Source organism: Podarcis melisellensis (assembly GCF_964234715.1).
Source record: "Podarcis melisellensis genome assembly, chromosome: 3".
NCBI classification, from domain to species: Eukaryota; Metazoa; Chordata; class Lepidosauria; order Squamata; family Lacertidae; genus Podarcis; species Podarcis melisellensis.
Window position 1 is genome coordinate 114072707 of NC_138530.1, and position 17052 is coordinate 114089758.

Consider the following 17052-nt stretch of genomic DNA (forward strand, 5'->3'; position numbering starts at 1 on the left):
TAGAGCTGGCTTGCAGAAGGGGAATATTGCACACAATTCTAAAATTGTCTGGTCTCCCTGAAAGAGATGAATTTTTATTCAAATTGATTTTAATATTTACATACAACCAAGAGAGAGAACTGAGCCACAAGTTGTTGGTTCCCATGGATGTCAATGGAATCCAAATAAAATTTAGCTGATTTTAACTACCAGTTTTTGAAATTTCTTTTACTTCATTATTTCATATACTGCCAGAATAGAAATTTAACTCTTTCCCGGTCTTCTGTTATTTGGAACAGCAAAACTATGTAGAATATTTTATACTTGAATATTATCAGCAAGAGAACATATGGCAAACTAGCAATTTTATATTCATCCTCTTTCTAAGCTAAAATTAGCCCAATTGTTTTGCAACAATATTTAGGCCATTAAAAAATGCTTAGTATAGTTCTAATTTCACTCACAACTCTTATCTTGCCATTTGACCTGAGCAACTATAGTTTTGCTACAAACCACAAACCCCTGGTTTTGCTACTGGTTTTTGCACCTCCAAGCACCAAAGTGCTAGGATTACGATTAACTCTAAATGACATGGAGCAATTCACAATAGTTTTAGTAACTTCAAACTATGTTGCTTAGATTATTTCTATCCTTTCCTTTCCTTTCCTTATTTTATTTTATTTTATTTTATTTGGAGGGAGAGATATTGGGCTCTCCAGAGCTCCAGAGCTCCGATGAGGCCTCAGGAGGAAATTGCCATTGAGGAAGGAGTATGGTGCAGCACTCTTGGATACAAAATCCTAATGATCACATGCTGCCAAGAAAATGTGGAGAGAATATCAGAGACAAGACGAATAAAAGCGAAGTACACAGAGAGCTTTAGGAGCAGTCAAGGGTGTGTGCACCAGGGAGAGACTGCAGAGAGGCTCTTTTGTACGTTCATCCTTTCCAGTCTTAGCTAGGACACATCCTCTTCAGAAGTCCTTTTTTTTCCATCTGTAAACCATGGGACATTTTTAGTCATGCTTGCAAAATGACAGTATTTGCTTCCGCATGACTTCTCATACCCCAGCCTCTCACTTTCCTGATAGCCTGGTGTCTCTATATGAGAGCTCACATCTGCTCTCCAATACACAAGCTTGTCATCTCACAGGAAAGGGAGGCAAATCTTGACATTTCTGGCAATAGTCAATACCTGGACAGTCCACCTCCCAACTTTCCAGAAGGGGTTAAGCACCCTTTCCCTAAGTATTCCCTGTTGTGAATGGCTGCATAAGAGCCCCCTTCCAGTCAGAGCCCACCTGGGTCAAGAACCAAAATAAGAAGAAGAAGAAGAAGAAGAAGAAGAAGAAGAAGAAGAAGAAGAAGAAGAAGAAGAAGAAGAAGAAGAAGAAGAAGAAGAAGCAGCAGCAGCAGCAGCAGCAGCAGCCACTCTGGGCGGCTTCCATAAAAACCAAAAATACAGTAAAATATCACACGTTAAAAACATTTCATCATCCCCTTGATTCCCCACCCTGCAACCAACTTTAGAAACTACCAATGCTAGAGGTGACCACTGAAGGCAATTTGCTATATTTGTGTGCGTATTGTATGTTCAACACTGGTGCAATGTTTAATTTTTGTTTAAATCATGCATTCTTGTTTGTTTCTTCCCTAGTCCATTCTCTATATTCCTTTTAAATAAACTGCTTAATTGGATTTCTAGGCTGTATTAGTTTCTGGGCCCAGGGTATGTTAATATCATCAAGGCTCACCTTCTCATCGTAAGAAGAGAAAGGCAAATAAAAGAAAGGTAGATGAACAACATGTGGACACTATGATCCTCTGATGTGGTCTTTGCCTTAAATGCCCTGTTGCTTCAAATAGCAGCCCCTCCCCCCTTTTAACGTTTGCTTCATGGCCAATGCTCTTGTCTCTTACTACTGCAATGATATATGGAACTGAAGTGCTGGGAAACTAAATTGTGCAGGACTGACAAAATTAATATATTTGTCATGAAGTCGAAAGGGTGTCACCTTGTGTGTTTCACATTTAAATGGAAAGGCAGAATGTAAGTGTTTTAATAAATCAAGAGTAAATAAAAGCTGTGTAGAATGAAGATAACCTGAGCATCCAAAGAGGTTATTGCATTCCTATTATCCCAGCACCTCAGTCAAATGCCATTTTCAAAAGTTAGCCAAGAGAAATGCCACAAGAACAATATTCTTTAATTCCGTAAATACCCATAAAAAGACAAATCAAACACTGGCAAGTTGCCTAGTACTCATTTTCTACAGTTTTCTGTAGAAAAACAGAATATATATTATCATAGTAAACAATAAACCTAGTGCTGACCTTCCAGAAGGCGGCAGACAGGCATGGCTTGGCTGCAACTGTCTTGTAGGTCAAATGGGCAAACCTGCCAGGCCTACTTAGGTCCATGACCCAGAGGTTCTACACTGCTGCCTTACCAGACACAACAACTCACAAAGATATGTCCTGGAAAAGACAAGGATGCTATCCAAGTGATAACAGATGCCAAAATATCCTTTGTCCTGCAAGCAGTGCAGCCTTTACAGGATTCAGGAAAAAACTTGTGGATCCATCTGCCCCTGCTCCCCCCTTCCAAAAGTACTAGCAAGTCCTCCCATTTACTCACTGCCTCCTGTCCTCAAGCTCCCTCCTCACTAAAAAAATGACTTCTGCAAGTGCTCCCCCACTTTGCCAGCTCCAGTGGCTGAGAAGAGTCAACTGCACTGTTAATTGCATTCCCAGGACCAGGGGTTTGCATGCATTCAAGCAAGCACTAGCTGAAGTCCAGGCCACCAAGCAAAGAGGAACCAGTTTAGGAATACAGTGGTACCTTGGGTTACATATGCTTCAGGTTACAGACTCCGCTAACCCAGAAATATTATCTCGGGTTAAGAACTTTGCTTCAGGATGAGAACAGAAATCGTGCTCCGGCGGAGCGGCAGCAGCAGGAAGCCCCATTAGCTAAAGTGGTGCTTCAGGTTAAGATCAGTTTCAGGTTAAGAACGGACCTCTGGAACGAATTAAGTACTTAACCCGAGGTACCACTGTACCTGCTGCTCAAAGATTATCTCTCATGTTTTAAACACATTGTATTTTCTCATTATAAAGGAAAACATTTATCTGTGCACCTGCTATTGAAACAAATCTGAAATGAGGAAGCCTGGAAAATACTTTACTTACAGCATATAATAAAACATAAAGCCGTCCTCCCAATTTTATTTATGTATTGCATATAATCTTCCAGAGAAACTTTGCAAACAGGACAGGAATGCATGTTTGTAGAGATACGGAAGTCATAAAAAGGGAAGTCCTTTCTTTTCCCACAGCCTAAATGAAAGCGAACTATGTAAATCATAGGACACCAACCATATGCTGTTTCCCACAGCAATGTGCTATTTTCCTCTGGGAATAAAACATTTCCCTTAAAACTATCATTTATAGCTCTTATCAGCAAAAGAGCAATAGAGTCATCAAGTCCAATACTCCGTGTGTGTGTGTGTGTGTGTGTGTGTGTGTGGAGTGGGGGAGTCAAGGTCAACAAGTACTTGCATTTTTGTTTATCTTTAGCTGCAATTGCTACTGACATTCAATTGGGTAATAAACATAAAGACTGTCAAATGCTCTCAGCAAACAGGTGATCCAAAAGCTATCACAGAGAAAGAAGCTGCTGCCAAGTAATCAAACAATTCTGTTCCAACTATTATGATTTAAACACATTCATTTATAGGAGAAATCACCTGTCAAATCTGAATGAGTATTATCAAACCATTCCCACCACTGGGATAATGGAGGTGAGAAAAGACAAGTTGTGCCTGTTCTCAGGTTTCTGGCCAACAAATCCAACCTATAATTACTTTGTACAAAAAATAAAAATCCTCCCACACACACAAAAGAGGAAATGGGAGTACACCCAGTTTCTAGGTTTGGGGGACACTTCAAATTGGAGATTTAGTGGCAAATCATAGGGTGTTTTTTCTTTTTCTCTTTTACTAATGGGGGCTGGAAGAAATAGATAATTACAACCCTGTATAACTATAGCACGTATAACAATTATTAATTGTTATTCCAAAATTGCACTTATTTGTTTATTACATTTTATCTCACCATTCTTTCAATGAGACCTTAAAGGTTCTCCTGATCTCCATTTTATCTTCAGTTTGGCTGAGAGATAGTGACTAGTCCAAGGTTGCTCAGTGAACTTTGTGGCTCAAAGAGGACTTGAATTTTACCCAGCACGAGCCCAGTACTCTCTGACCACTATAACACCCTGGCTCTCTTGATAATTTTAATCACTTTAGGACAAGTAGCATCATTTTTCAAAAATAAACTTTGATCAAAACGGCATGTCAAAAAGCTGCCTACAAATGAGGGTTAAAGATTTATGTTGCAATCTGCTATCAGTTACTCGACTGTCCTACTGACTTCAGTGGGATTTATGCATGAGTGGCTGGGTACAGGATTACAGCCTGAATAATAAAACTGCATGTTAAAATGAAAGTTAGCATCAAATTATGAGGTGTACGGTAGGCCATATTCTCCTTCAGTGAAAAGCAAGTTTTCTAAGGATATGTCTGAGCCCTGAGTTTTAATTTCCTTCTAACTGGGGAAGTCTCTGATTACTCTGCTTATGGTACACAAGCCTTTGGTGTCCTCTTCTTCCAAATGCTTTGGGGGTTTTTTAAGTACTAGAAGAATCCTGGTCCCACACTAGCCAGAAGCAATGGCCCAATGAAATTCAATGCAGTTTTTAAGCTAGATAACCACATAGCATTCCAGCACCCTGGGGAAATTAGGGTCAAATAAGACATGATGTGGCAGGTACAGGTTTCTTTTCCTCATCTGTGCCCCATTCAAATATAAAGCTGGGTGGGGAGTAGAGTAGTAATGCATGAGCAGTAAAATTGATAAACTGGAATGAATGTTCCTAGCATTCCAGATCTATACTCAGTCTAGGTTCAAATCATTTTCCCAATTCCTGGTTCACTTCCGTTTTGGAGCCAGGAAGAGAGAAATATGTCCAGAGAAATGGACTACAAAGGGACGCGGGTGGCAATGTGGGTTAAACCACAGAGCCTAGGACTTGCCGATCAGAAGGCCGGCAGTTCGAATCCCCGCGACGGAGTGAGCTTCCGTTGCTCGGTCCCTGCTCCTGCCAACCTAGCAGTTTGAAAGCACTTCAAAGTGCAAGTAGATAAATAGGTACCGCTTTGGCAGGAAGGTAAACGGCGTTTCCGTATGCTGCTCTGGTTTGCCAGAAGTGGCTTAGTCATGCTGGCCACATGACCCGGAAGCTGTATGCCAGCTCCCTCGGCCAATAAAGCGAAATAAGCGCTGCAACCCCAGAGTCGGCCATGACTGGACCTAATGGTCAGGGGTCCCTTTACCTTTAATGGACTGCTGCAAACAGATCTCAACAACACACAACCGCCGTCGTTATATGTGAATGAGACCTGAACACTCACCCCATATCTGGATTTGGCCTGTGGTTAACCAGCTGAAAGCACTAATATTTCATATTCTGTCTACACATCCCACATCAGCAGTGGATTCAAGTTAGTTCAGTTAGTTTTGCTACTTATTCAGATTGTGATTGCATACAAGAGGAAATACCGCAATTCATTTAATTAGAATACTTGCCTTCTGGAGTTAAAACTAATTCCTAGCTGGCCAAAAGCCACTGATGTAAAACTGTGCAAAATAGAAAAAACCAACATGTTTTTAAAAATCGCAGTAGATGTTGGCAAACTGGAGACATAAAAAAACAACAGTTTGAACCAGTTTTTGAAAGGCCTTTATAATTGGAGACACACACACTGTTTGGTAGTCATGGGAATTCCACCAGAAAGGGACCAAGATAGAAGAGGCCTGGTCCTTAATCCTCCAGAATTATGTATTTACTGCCGTTAAATCCTACCACTGTTCCAAAGAAATTTAGGTAGTGTGCATAGTTCACAAACACACACCTACCCAGTGCTTTTTCCCTAGAAAAATAGGTGCCAGTACTCACCACGAAGTTGTTACAGTAAGTCTCACACTTTTTTAACAACAAAAGAGGTGCCAGTACTGCATAACCTTGAGTGCCCCCCCCAAGAAAAAGCACTACACCTACCTTTTACCTACACTGACCCGAGTGAGTGACTGACTTGAGGTAACCAACCCAGTGACCTCCATCTCTATCTAGGGATATGAACCCAATTCCAGTGCTAGTCCTACACTCTGATTCAGAGAGCAGGTTATATCTAAGCTCTTTAGGCGCACATAATCCTGAAAACATTCCTTCCACAAAACAACACCAAAACTTCAATTTCTGGTCTAAGCAAAAGTGGAATGCCATTTATTTGTCTTAATTCAAAAGCACTTCTGGGAGTTTGTGCTATGTAGATATGAAACAGAGTCCAAGGGCCATTCTTATAAAACTCTAATATCAACATCAGAACATGTGGCCTTTTGTCCTTGCTCCACATTATCCAATTTCGTAAGGCCACAAACCCCAGTACTCTGTTATGCGCTGCAGTCTAAGCTTTCCTCTGTTGATTGGAGTTTCTCTATCAAAGCAGCTATTTTTACAACCTAGCCAATCGTTGTCTCCATAAGAATGAAGCTTTTCTACATATGGGTCTTACTCTTCTTCTCTTTCTTTGCAACAGCAAGGCCACCTACTGCTTATCCTTATATAGTGATGTGGCAGAAGAAAGCATGCAAATCTTCCATCAGCAGAAAAACCTTGGAATACATGATCAAAGATGTATAACATAAAATGCTTCAACAATACTGGACTAATCTTACAAAATTATCAACAGTACCACTTGTACCATTGTCAATGCAGACAACAAATTAATGACCAACTTACTCTTGCTAATAAGGAATGGCTGGGACCAACCAAATGCCCTAATCTGGTGATAAGATTTTGACAATTTTCTCCAGTGAGCTGTTCCTCTAATTGGGTTCAGGACCGAACACAGCTAAATAGTTTGCTGCACTGAAGCTAGCTTCCATGTGATGTTTTTCCCCACTCCAGGACCTTACAGCAATTTGCAACCTGCTGCTAAACTAATTTCCTTAAATAAATATTTCATTGAGTTCAACTGCATGTACATTGTTGAGATTTTTTAACTTTTGGAGCAAATGATCTTTGAATATGACTCCAATCAAGAGAGGAATTATATAAGAACTCAGGTAATGAGATTCATGCATTTCAGAGGGTTAGACCAGATGGCCTTCAGGGTCCCTTCCTACTCTACAATACTATGTTAAATGCATGGAACCACCATGGAAATTAAGCCCATTGTCCATGCCCCTCTCCCAGCTTTTACTTCAGTCATAAAGACTCTACCTCAATTTGTATTTAATTCTCCACTGAGGGTGAGGCTTTCTAATCTTGGTAAAACTGTGTAATGATTTTGGAATCTATAAGGATGGACCTGAAAAACAAGTTATTAGCTTCATTTAGGAATCCAGATAGGCCATAAAAGGGCAGTGGGAGAAAGGGAAAGCTAATTAGTTTACAGCTATACTGCCCACAACTGAAGAGAAAAGAACAAAGCTAGCAAGTGTTTAGTGTTGCTGTACAGATTTTGAAAAGTGAAAGAGTCATTTTGGAACTGTAGAAAATCATTTCAATTTTGGGTCTGAATAATAACCATATACATGAACAAAAAAACAACAATTTTAATACTTGTTGTTATGCTAAACATACAAAAATGAAGATAATATTTACACAATACAGTGCAAGACATGCAACTACACAGAGAATGTAACTGCTGATGAAAGTAATGTACATTAAGGAAAATGTGATTAAGAACATAATCTTCAACTGCTCTATTACTACACACATTCCTAAAACATTTTTTTGGGGGGGGATAATCCTTGAGTAAATAAAACTCGAGAATACAGGTAAGATTATAAATCACCTCAAACTTTTCAAACTTTTGCCAAAAAGTACTCCAGCACACATGTCAAGAAACTGCTATATCAGCTATAAGGTAATTTAAAGCAAAATAGTAACTGGATATTTAGAAGAATGTGCAGTTTTAGAGATAGTACTCAAATCTATTAATATATTTAAAACATAAAATAAAGCTCTTAGATGCAGCTGAAGACACACAATATATAAATAATCAGAAAAGAGAACAACCCACTGCTGACTGATGCTCTGTCTATTTCAATTGAGGGTCACATCTAGCCAAGCCAGTCGTATGATAATGGCATCAGTAAAGGTCAATCAAAGACAAGCTGAAGCTTCCACTCTCTGGCTGACCTTCGGAGCTTGTGACAAATTGCTATCAGTCAATGTCAACTAATGACAGAAGCTCTTTGGCTAATCAATTGTTCTAAAAATGATCAAGAAAACTACTCACAGGACAGCTCATTTTCACATCAATGCCTATGAAGTATGAAAAGCTCATTTTTTGAGTTTTTAATAAGCTCATAAGTAAAGCAGTTACTTGGTAACAGGGGTCACCTTACTGAAAAGACAGTACCTTTGTCTGCCTTTTACATATCTTTTTATTACCATATTATAGTAAAAATATGCCATGCTATTACGGTGCCAGAGGGCTACATAATAAAGTAGGTAACACTTCATACATTTTGAAATAAATACTTCTATTTTCTAAGGACCTCTGTTTGGATGTAAGTATTTGGTTATATATTTCCAAGTATTTCCAAGCAATAATTTCATCAAATAAATAGTATGCCTGATTATTATGCAGATGGACTTCACTAGGTGACCTCCAGAATTAAGTGATTCGTGCAGGTGCTGAAACTATTGTAGCTCTGGTTTATATTTTTAAAATGCGCTTATTTGCATTAATTACACTTATTGCGGAAATGTAAATTCAAACTTGAACAGGCCGGAAAAGAATATCACATAGACACAGACACTACTTCAAAACTACCCTTTATGTATGATCCGCCTTGCTATGGAATATTCCCTAACAGCTTATAGTAAAGAAATCCTTCCCACACTATTCTTGGAAACACTCAAATGGCATCATTTTCAGCCATCTCTTAAAAAGGATCACCCTTTTAATTTCCATTTACACATTAAATATTGCCAGAACAACAATGATGCTTCCATGTAGTCTAAGGACTTGAGAACTGTATCCACAACTATGTCTTGCTTTTCTCTAGTCTCTGAAGAGTGTTAAAGACATTTTAGGGCATCACACTACGAAAGTCTCTTGAGAAATAGCACAGTGTGAACAAATACACATCATTCAAACTACTTGGATCTACAAAGCATCGTTTTGGGGGAGAAAGAGAGGGGAAAGTGTGTTTAAATGCAAGTTTTAAAATCTTAATATTTCAGTCTGAAGCAAACATGTGCATTATTTTCTTTGGTGGGGCGATCTTTATAGATTAGCTAAACAAAAAGAAACCTGTAATGTTCTTTAGGGAAAACTGCAAAATGACCGCAGTTTCAGATTACATCTTAAAAAACTGAACTTCTACGGTAGTTTCTCAAATTAAAATATCTTCTGTGGCCTCAACCACTCTCAAGTTGTCCATAGGAAAGAAATAAAGGAGGGAGGGCAACACTTAAGCTGAGCCATAATTGGAAGTATGTGAAAAATGAAGTGTCAGTTCGGTCAATAAAGGGTAAAGGTCAAGGGGAACTGCAGCCCAAACTCTGTGCGAAATCTGCTCATTAAGACATCCAATCAGAGAGCTCCTTCCTACCTATCCCATTAGTCATCAGACATCTGACTGCTTCCAATGGCTGGGTCTGTGCTGTTATTACTTTTCTTCTTCATGTAAAAAGGCGAGCTGGTGTATAAATCGTTGCTCAGTCATCTGGAACATAATGTGGCCCTTCCCCCGCTCCTTCATCCAGCTCTGCCAGCCAGCTTTGCAGCCTCGAAACAACTGCCTTGAGATTCTCTTCAATAATAAATGGAATTGCCTTTTGCCAATAGGTTGCCTGAACTCTTCTACAAAAGGCAGGAAAACATTGCAAGTATTGATACTGTTTCCAGGAGAAGAAAACCTCACTTCCTACCTTAAAAGGACAACTTTTCTTTTGTCTGAAACACAATCACAGGACAATGAAAACTGGGCCTTGGACACAGAAAGTCTGGGCTCAGGATTTTTTTAAAAAAACAAAACAAATTCCATTTTCAAATAAAGCCATGACAGAGTTAAATGAAATCTACTGATTTCAATAAGAGTAATTTAAGACATGGCGTGCTCTAGTCCATGGGGTCACAAAAAGTTGGGCACGACTAAATGACTAAACAACAACACACAAAAAATTTAAGACATTAATTAGCACACACTCCCTCTCTCTCTTTCTCCCACACTCCTACTGAAATCGCAGTTGGCACCTTTGCTCAAAAAGTAGGGAGCAGGAAACAAAGAAGTGGGGACTCCTAAAAAGTTTTTCAAGAGAAGCAGATTTCACCGCCCCCTTCTATGCTTCCTTTCCACACACACACACACACACACACACACACACACACACACACTTCCTGCCCATGACAAAAGCTCTGAGGTAGCTGCTGAAGTCATTCTGTTGGAGCCAGGAAGCAAGCACCCAACTTGGGAAGTGAGATGGTGGCTGGAACGTGGCCCCAAAGAGCTTGCTTTGGTGACCTCCACTGCCTCCACGCTTTGCTTCCAAAGCACACTGCTCACCTCACACCCTTGCTCCCAAGGCTCAAGCAGACTGGATGGCTATCCATTCTCTGTACTGGCTTTGAGGATGGATGGATGGATGGATGGATGGGCAGCTGTCTGAGCTTTCTGCACCTGAAGTCCTGGCAAGTGGGTTGCCTTGGGCTTAAGCACTGGTGCCCTCACAACTTAAGACAGAAGATGAACACAGCTTGTCTAGTTTATTCTCTGAGCCCAATACAAGCCCCTCCACAGGTTTGAAAGGGAAAGAGATTAAATCAGTTCCCCCAGCCCCTGGAGCCCTCGAGACAGAAACTTAAGGGTCCTTTGAGGAAATGTTTTGCTCAGAAGATGTATGCTTGTGGCCAAGTAAATTTCCTCCCCCCTCTACATCCCATGCAGTTTCAGAAGAGGACCTTGGGGAGCTGCAGTGAGTGGAGAGATGGGAAAGTCCTGTTGTGTGAGTTCCACGCAGACTACTCTGGATCCAAGCATATTATTACATATTACTTTTTTATTACATATTACTTTTTCATAATTAAAAAACCACCCATTTTATTGGATGTTAGGTTTGCAAAATGCCACACATTGTGCATGAAAGTAACTACTGTAACTCATGCAAGAAGGAAAAGCTTTCTTGCTACACAGAGACTGGGCAAGTAATGAAATTCCCGCCCCATACAAAAAAGACCAGGGAGAATACCGCAGTTCACTCCATGGTTGCCATGGCTGCTTTATTCCCCTCCCTTCAAGTTTACTTTCCTATATACACAAAGTCTACCTCAGTCTCCATGAACACACAGCTAGCCTAGACCTGCTTTTAATTATTTTGTCTTCTTAATTATAAACACAGAGATGGAAACACAGCACAACACTGTGATGTAGAGTTACAGCATGGGCTCCCTGAATGAGTTCTGTACTGTGATAATTCACAGTTACTAGAAAAATACTATGAAAAGAATTGCTTATGGGGACCATGGCTATATGTACACACTTCCATTTATTCTGCATCCAGTGCACTCTCACAATTAGTGTGGGAAGCAGTCTACACACAGCATTAGCCACCATTCATCTCTACCCTGCATCTACCCTGTCATTTCTTATAAAATGCTGTGTTTTTCTCCAAACTAGCTTTGATCCAAATTGAGAAAAAGAACAACCTGGCTGCATTTTAAGCCAGCAATTGTGTACACAGCCTATTTTAGTAAAGGTGTTACTCCTATTTAATGCTAAAAGGCTTCTTGATAAGCCTTCTGCCAAGATAGACTAACCTCTACTAAATCATTAAAGCTTACTCTTTACAACATACACCTTGCCATAGAAGGCATTACCATAACTGCTCTATCAGGAGTATTCACAGCAGGAAAGAAGTGAATTTATATACAAGTCTGCTTATATAATTAAGGGGTTCTATGAACATTGAAGGGACGTGGGTGGTGCTGTGGGTTAAACCACAGAACCTAGGACTTGCCAATCAGAAGGTCGGCGGTTCAAATCCCCATGATGGGGTGAGCTCCCGTTGCTCAGTCCCTGCTCCTGCCAACCAGCAGTTCGAAAGCATGTCAAAGTGCAAGTAGATAAATAGGTACCACTCTGGCGGGAAGGTAAACAGCGTTTCTGTGCGCTGCTCTGGTTCGTCATGCTGGCCACATGACCCAGAAGCTGTATGCCGGCTCCCTCGGCCAATAAAGAGAGATGAGCGCCGCATCCCGAGTCAGTCATGACTGGACCTAATGGTCAGGGGTCCCTTTACCTTTACGAACATTGAGGAATTTGGGATCAACAACTGGCCTATGCAACTAGCAAAGCTCCACAAATATCCTCAAAGTCTTCCAGATTCCAGCAAGGATTTTGCCTGTTTTGCTCCAAAACAGTCAATGGAGCGCATGAATTGAAAAAAAAGACAATGGGTTGCCAACAGGATAAATTGGTGAGAAGGAGCTACACCTGCTCTGGTATCACTGCCAAAATCTCAGGGATAGACAAGATCTACCTCATGATATCTTTTCCTTTTCATCATAAAAGGTAATGAGTGGTGTGCATTTTTAGTGAATAGTGGACAGAGACTCCAGTCAGGACAGTTGTTGGCGGGAGAACCAGTGCTATTTTTCTATAAAAAGGCAGAGAGAGAGGGAGAGAGAGATAAGCCAGAAAGCACCATAAACACATCCCTTGTTCTCTTATAATGGCAATGATGCCCACCTGAGAGGTGCCAGAACTGAGTTCCAGTGAGTTCCAGCTAAAAGAAGTCCTGAGGAGAACCACACTTGCCCCTACCTCCATACCCCTCTACCCTGATCCAGATTCTTGCTTTTGGGTGGTCAGTTTTCCTGACTACAGCCCTGCTATCATCAGAACTAGTTGAGAATGGAATTCAGCACTTGCTCAGAACTTTGTGAGAAAATCAAGATCAGTTCTGAAGAAGCAAAACCAGTAGTGGATTTTTTCTAGGGAAAATTAAAACAATCTCATCTTATTACCTTGCTCAAGATTACCACACAATATTTTACGTGTGAATGACATACATATTTCAGTTAAGTGAAACTGAAATGTCAAACCACAAATTTTCAAAAGTACCCAAAAGGTGGAAGCAAATGGGGTGTTTCTGGAGAAGGGCAAAACAAAAAAAATTCCTTCCAGTAGCACCTTAAAGACCAACTAAGTTAGTTCTTGGTATGAGCTTTCGTGTGCATGCACACTTCTTCAGATAAGAAGAAGTGTGCATGCACACGAAATTCAGATTCTGGAGAAGGGGTTGAGCTGAACCAGCCAAGGATCTGCTGGATCATCAGCCAGCCCAGCTACTGGTGATGGGCCTGATCCAGACCTCTCTGCCATGCCATCCTGGAACTGGTGCAGCAAAAAATGAGCCAAGAGTTGGGGTTACTTCATTAGGAGTCACAGTGTCTCTATGGAAATGAATTGGCGCATAAATCCCATTAAAGTGAATGGGTGCTGCACAGCTGCAGAAACACGCAGGAAAATTTCCAGCTGGATCCCTTCCCTCTTTGGATACCCTGCAACAGTCCACTGAGAATGGACTTATTCCCAAAGCAACCCACATTCTCATCTCCATCCCCACCTGCCAAAAAAAAAAAAATCAGTCCTCTCCAGCAGCCATCTTTGGATTTTATGTTGATTAGAGAAATGGGGAAGGTTTAGCCTTGTGTTCCTATTTTTGATGAGCCTGTTGTTTTACAGCCATTTATGTAAAAACACACAAAAAAACACAAAAAACATTAGTGGAAATACCTCAGAAGTGTCAGCACACCTTAACTACTGTGAACTGCAACACACATATGAAGAAATACTTGAAAGAGAAAAGGCCCCTTAAATTTATGTTGCATATCATTTTCCAGTAAAAGTCAGAGGTCAGAAGGTTGCCAGTTTCTGCTTCAGCTCTTCAAGAGTTTACCATACCAGGCCCCATTTTTACTAGGCTTTACTTGTGGTGATGTCAGCAATTTTTATTTAAACAATGAAGTGGTTTGAATGCTTAAAAGTCCATAGGAAGATGTTAGTCACAATTTAAGCCTGAATCCTTACATGCGGACACACACAAAAAATAGAACGCTACTTTAGTTTAAAAACTAATCTAGTTAAATGTAGGATTTTGCAATTCTAATGAGTCCTATTAAACCTCCCCCTTCCCTTTTTTGAACACACAATTCCTTTGTTGTCCAACAGCACTTGAATGAAACGGGATCATAAAACTACATTTTAAAAGTTTATACCTATTGTAGGTTCAGAGTCTACTTCAATAAAAGAATTCTCTTTATATTCAGATTAAGGGTGCTTTTAAAATTTTAATTGCATTTAATTAACATGAAATTTGTTGCAGTTGGTCTTTGCTGATGTAAAAATTTTTTTTAGGGTTTTTCACACATTGTCTTTTTTTAAAAAGACAGTACTGATTGATGTCACACATCCTATACACAAACACACAAAGCAAGAACTAAGCCCCTGCTCTTTCTCCATCAGTGAATTAATTGCGGGTTTAAAAAACAACAACTGTAAATTAATTTGGCATTCTGGCAAATTAGCAGAATATGGGAAGTACGGACAGCAGATATACAAGTATAACTGGAACAAATGTAGTCTACGTTTAATATGTTTTGTGCACCACACCTCAATTAAGTTCACTAAAACACTCAAATATAGCTCTGTCTCTTCTCCTACAGGGACCTCTGTCGCCTATCAGTTTGTCTTCTAGGTGGACCAAGATCAACAAGTGGTGGATCACCCTCTCAGCTAAGCTGGGGCACTCAGGGCTACACTGCAAAACATGGTTTTTGTTTAGGGGTCCGTCCGTCCGGTCCCCGTCCGCCACATACACAATTGGAAATGTTGGCACAAAGTGGGGGAATGGGGACTTCCGGGTCGGCGCCATCGCCGAATGGCGGGCTCCCTCCGAGCTCCGGAGGGAGCCTGCTCGGCAGGGGCTGGGTCCTACCGCACCGGCGATGCGGGGACCCTTAAAAACCACGGCCACGGAGGCCGTGGACATGGAGACTCGGCTGGCACCGTCAGCGCCCTCTCGATTCGTGAAGGAGCCTTTTTAAAGGCTACGGATCGGGTGCCGGGGAGGAGCGTGGTGCTTTGAGTCCTCTGCTATCCCTGCCGAGCGCAGCCGCATGCCATCCGGCGGAGAGCGCTGACTTCTTCTATTGAAAATTTGGACCCAAAAGAAGAACCCGTGAGTAATTGGAATATGGACTAAAAAGAGGGATAAATTTTTAGAATTTGGAGCGAACGGGGGAGGTGGAAAAAAGGAAGTCAGCCCCCCCCCCCAAATTGTAGAAGAGCCAAAACAAAGGACTGGATAACTAAGATCGAGAGGAACCTTATCTTGCCGAACTAGCAACTTCGCGAGGGAAATTTATAAGATTGAGCTGGAGGAGAAAAGTGGAATTCGGATTAAAAAGCAACCCCCCCGGAATCCCTGGAGCGATTCGTGAAAATGCCTGGAGAAGAATAACGGAGGTTTTGACAGCTGTCAAAGAGCTGTCAAAACGGAAGAATGAAATTGAGACTTTGTTATGAGGACTTTGCCGGTTACATTTGTTATAAATTGGAGATAAATTGTTTCAAATAAGGATTTATAAGTTATTTGGACTGGCGGATGTGATCTGGAAGGGAACTTTGTTATTGTAATCCACCTAGAGGAGCTGAGGGACATTGCATGTGTTTTCGACGGGAAACTTGAACAGTTGGATAGAACTTTTAATCTCCTGGGAAACTGCAGAAATGGAACATTATTTTGTCTACAGAGGCCTACACTTTACTGGAAACAATGGATTAATCTGTTGAAAAATGAAAGGAACATGATGTAATGTTTTGCTCCTGAATAACAAGCCTCTGTAGAGACACTAGAAGCCTTTGGAAAAAGAACATTTCTGTGAGGGAACAGGGAAGTAAAAAGGAGGAGAGTGATTGACAAGAACAAGGAAACAACAAGAACTGGACAGAATTGGAGTGGGAACATTAGGGATATCCAGATTTGACAAGCTTATGGATATAAAATTGGAGTTTATACTCCTGGATATAAAAATCTGGATAGAAGAAATGGGCCCCCTTTGATAGACTCCTTCTATGATTGGACATCTGTAATTTAAAAAAAAAGACCGGTAAAGAACCAGAGGGATGTGGGTTTAGTGAAATGTGGGTTCATCAGGAAGACATTGGAAGTGGAGGGATAGGAGGAACGCAACAGGGAAAGAGGGGAGGGAAATTTGGAATCCAAAGGTTGTAAAATTATTGTTTGTATTTATTCTATTTTCATCTGTATTATATTTGAAAGGGGGGAACTCGTGGAAGGGAATAGGTCGACCTTAGGGAATGGAAATTTGGATAAATTGAGTTATTGATGATGAGTGTATTTTGGGAATAAGAATTTGTTGAATATTATTGCTTTTTTGGAAGATTTGGAACACAAGAGGGGGTGGGGAGGGGAAGTCCTAGATATTGGAAAAAGTTTATGAATTGGATTTTATTTGTTTTAATTTGGAAAACCTTAATAAAAATTATTTTAAAAAAAAAACAAAGTGGGGGAATGGGAGAAAACAGGAGTAAAAAAATGGGCACACATGGTTTTAAAAAAAAATCTTTTATGTGGATTCCATGCCGCACAAATGACATAAAATGGGGTCCAGGAGCTAAAAAGGCTGAAGACTACTCTAGTTTGGGTTGTAGTTTCTAAAAGAAAACAATGCCAAAAGTTTGGCAGCATGTAATTTGAGCATCAATTATTGATGTGAATTAAGAACTAAGGCTGCAAATCCTGTTCTGGCAGAGGGTCTACTCAGGAGTCACGCCTGCCCTGTGGAATGCCCTCCCATCAGATGGCAAGGAAATAAACAACTATCTGACTTTTAGGAGACATCTGAATGCAGCCCTTTATATGTTTGATGTTATACTGTGTTTGATGTTTTAATTTGCTGGAAGCTG

The 17052-nt window shown here is 40.6% G+C and overlaps 1 protein-coding gene across 4 annotated transcripts in view; it reads right to left on the reverse strand.

Moving 5' to 3' along the window:
• The window catches only part of MEIS1 (Meis homeobox 1), a 160950-nt gene that overhangs the window by 102574 nt on the left and 41324 nt on the right, over positions 1 to 17052 (reverse strand). The gene's annotated exons all lie outside the window — the stretch shown is intronic.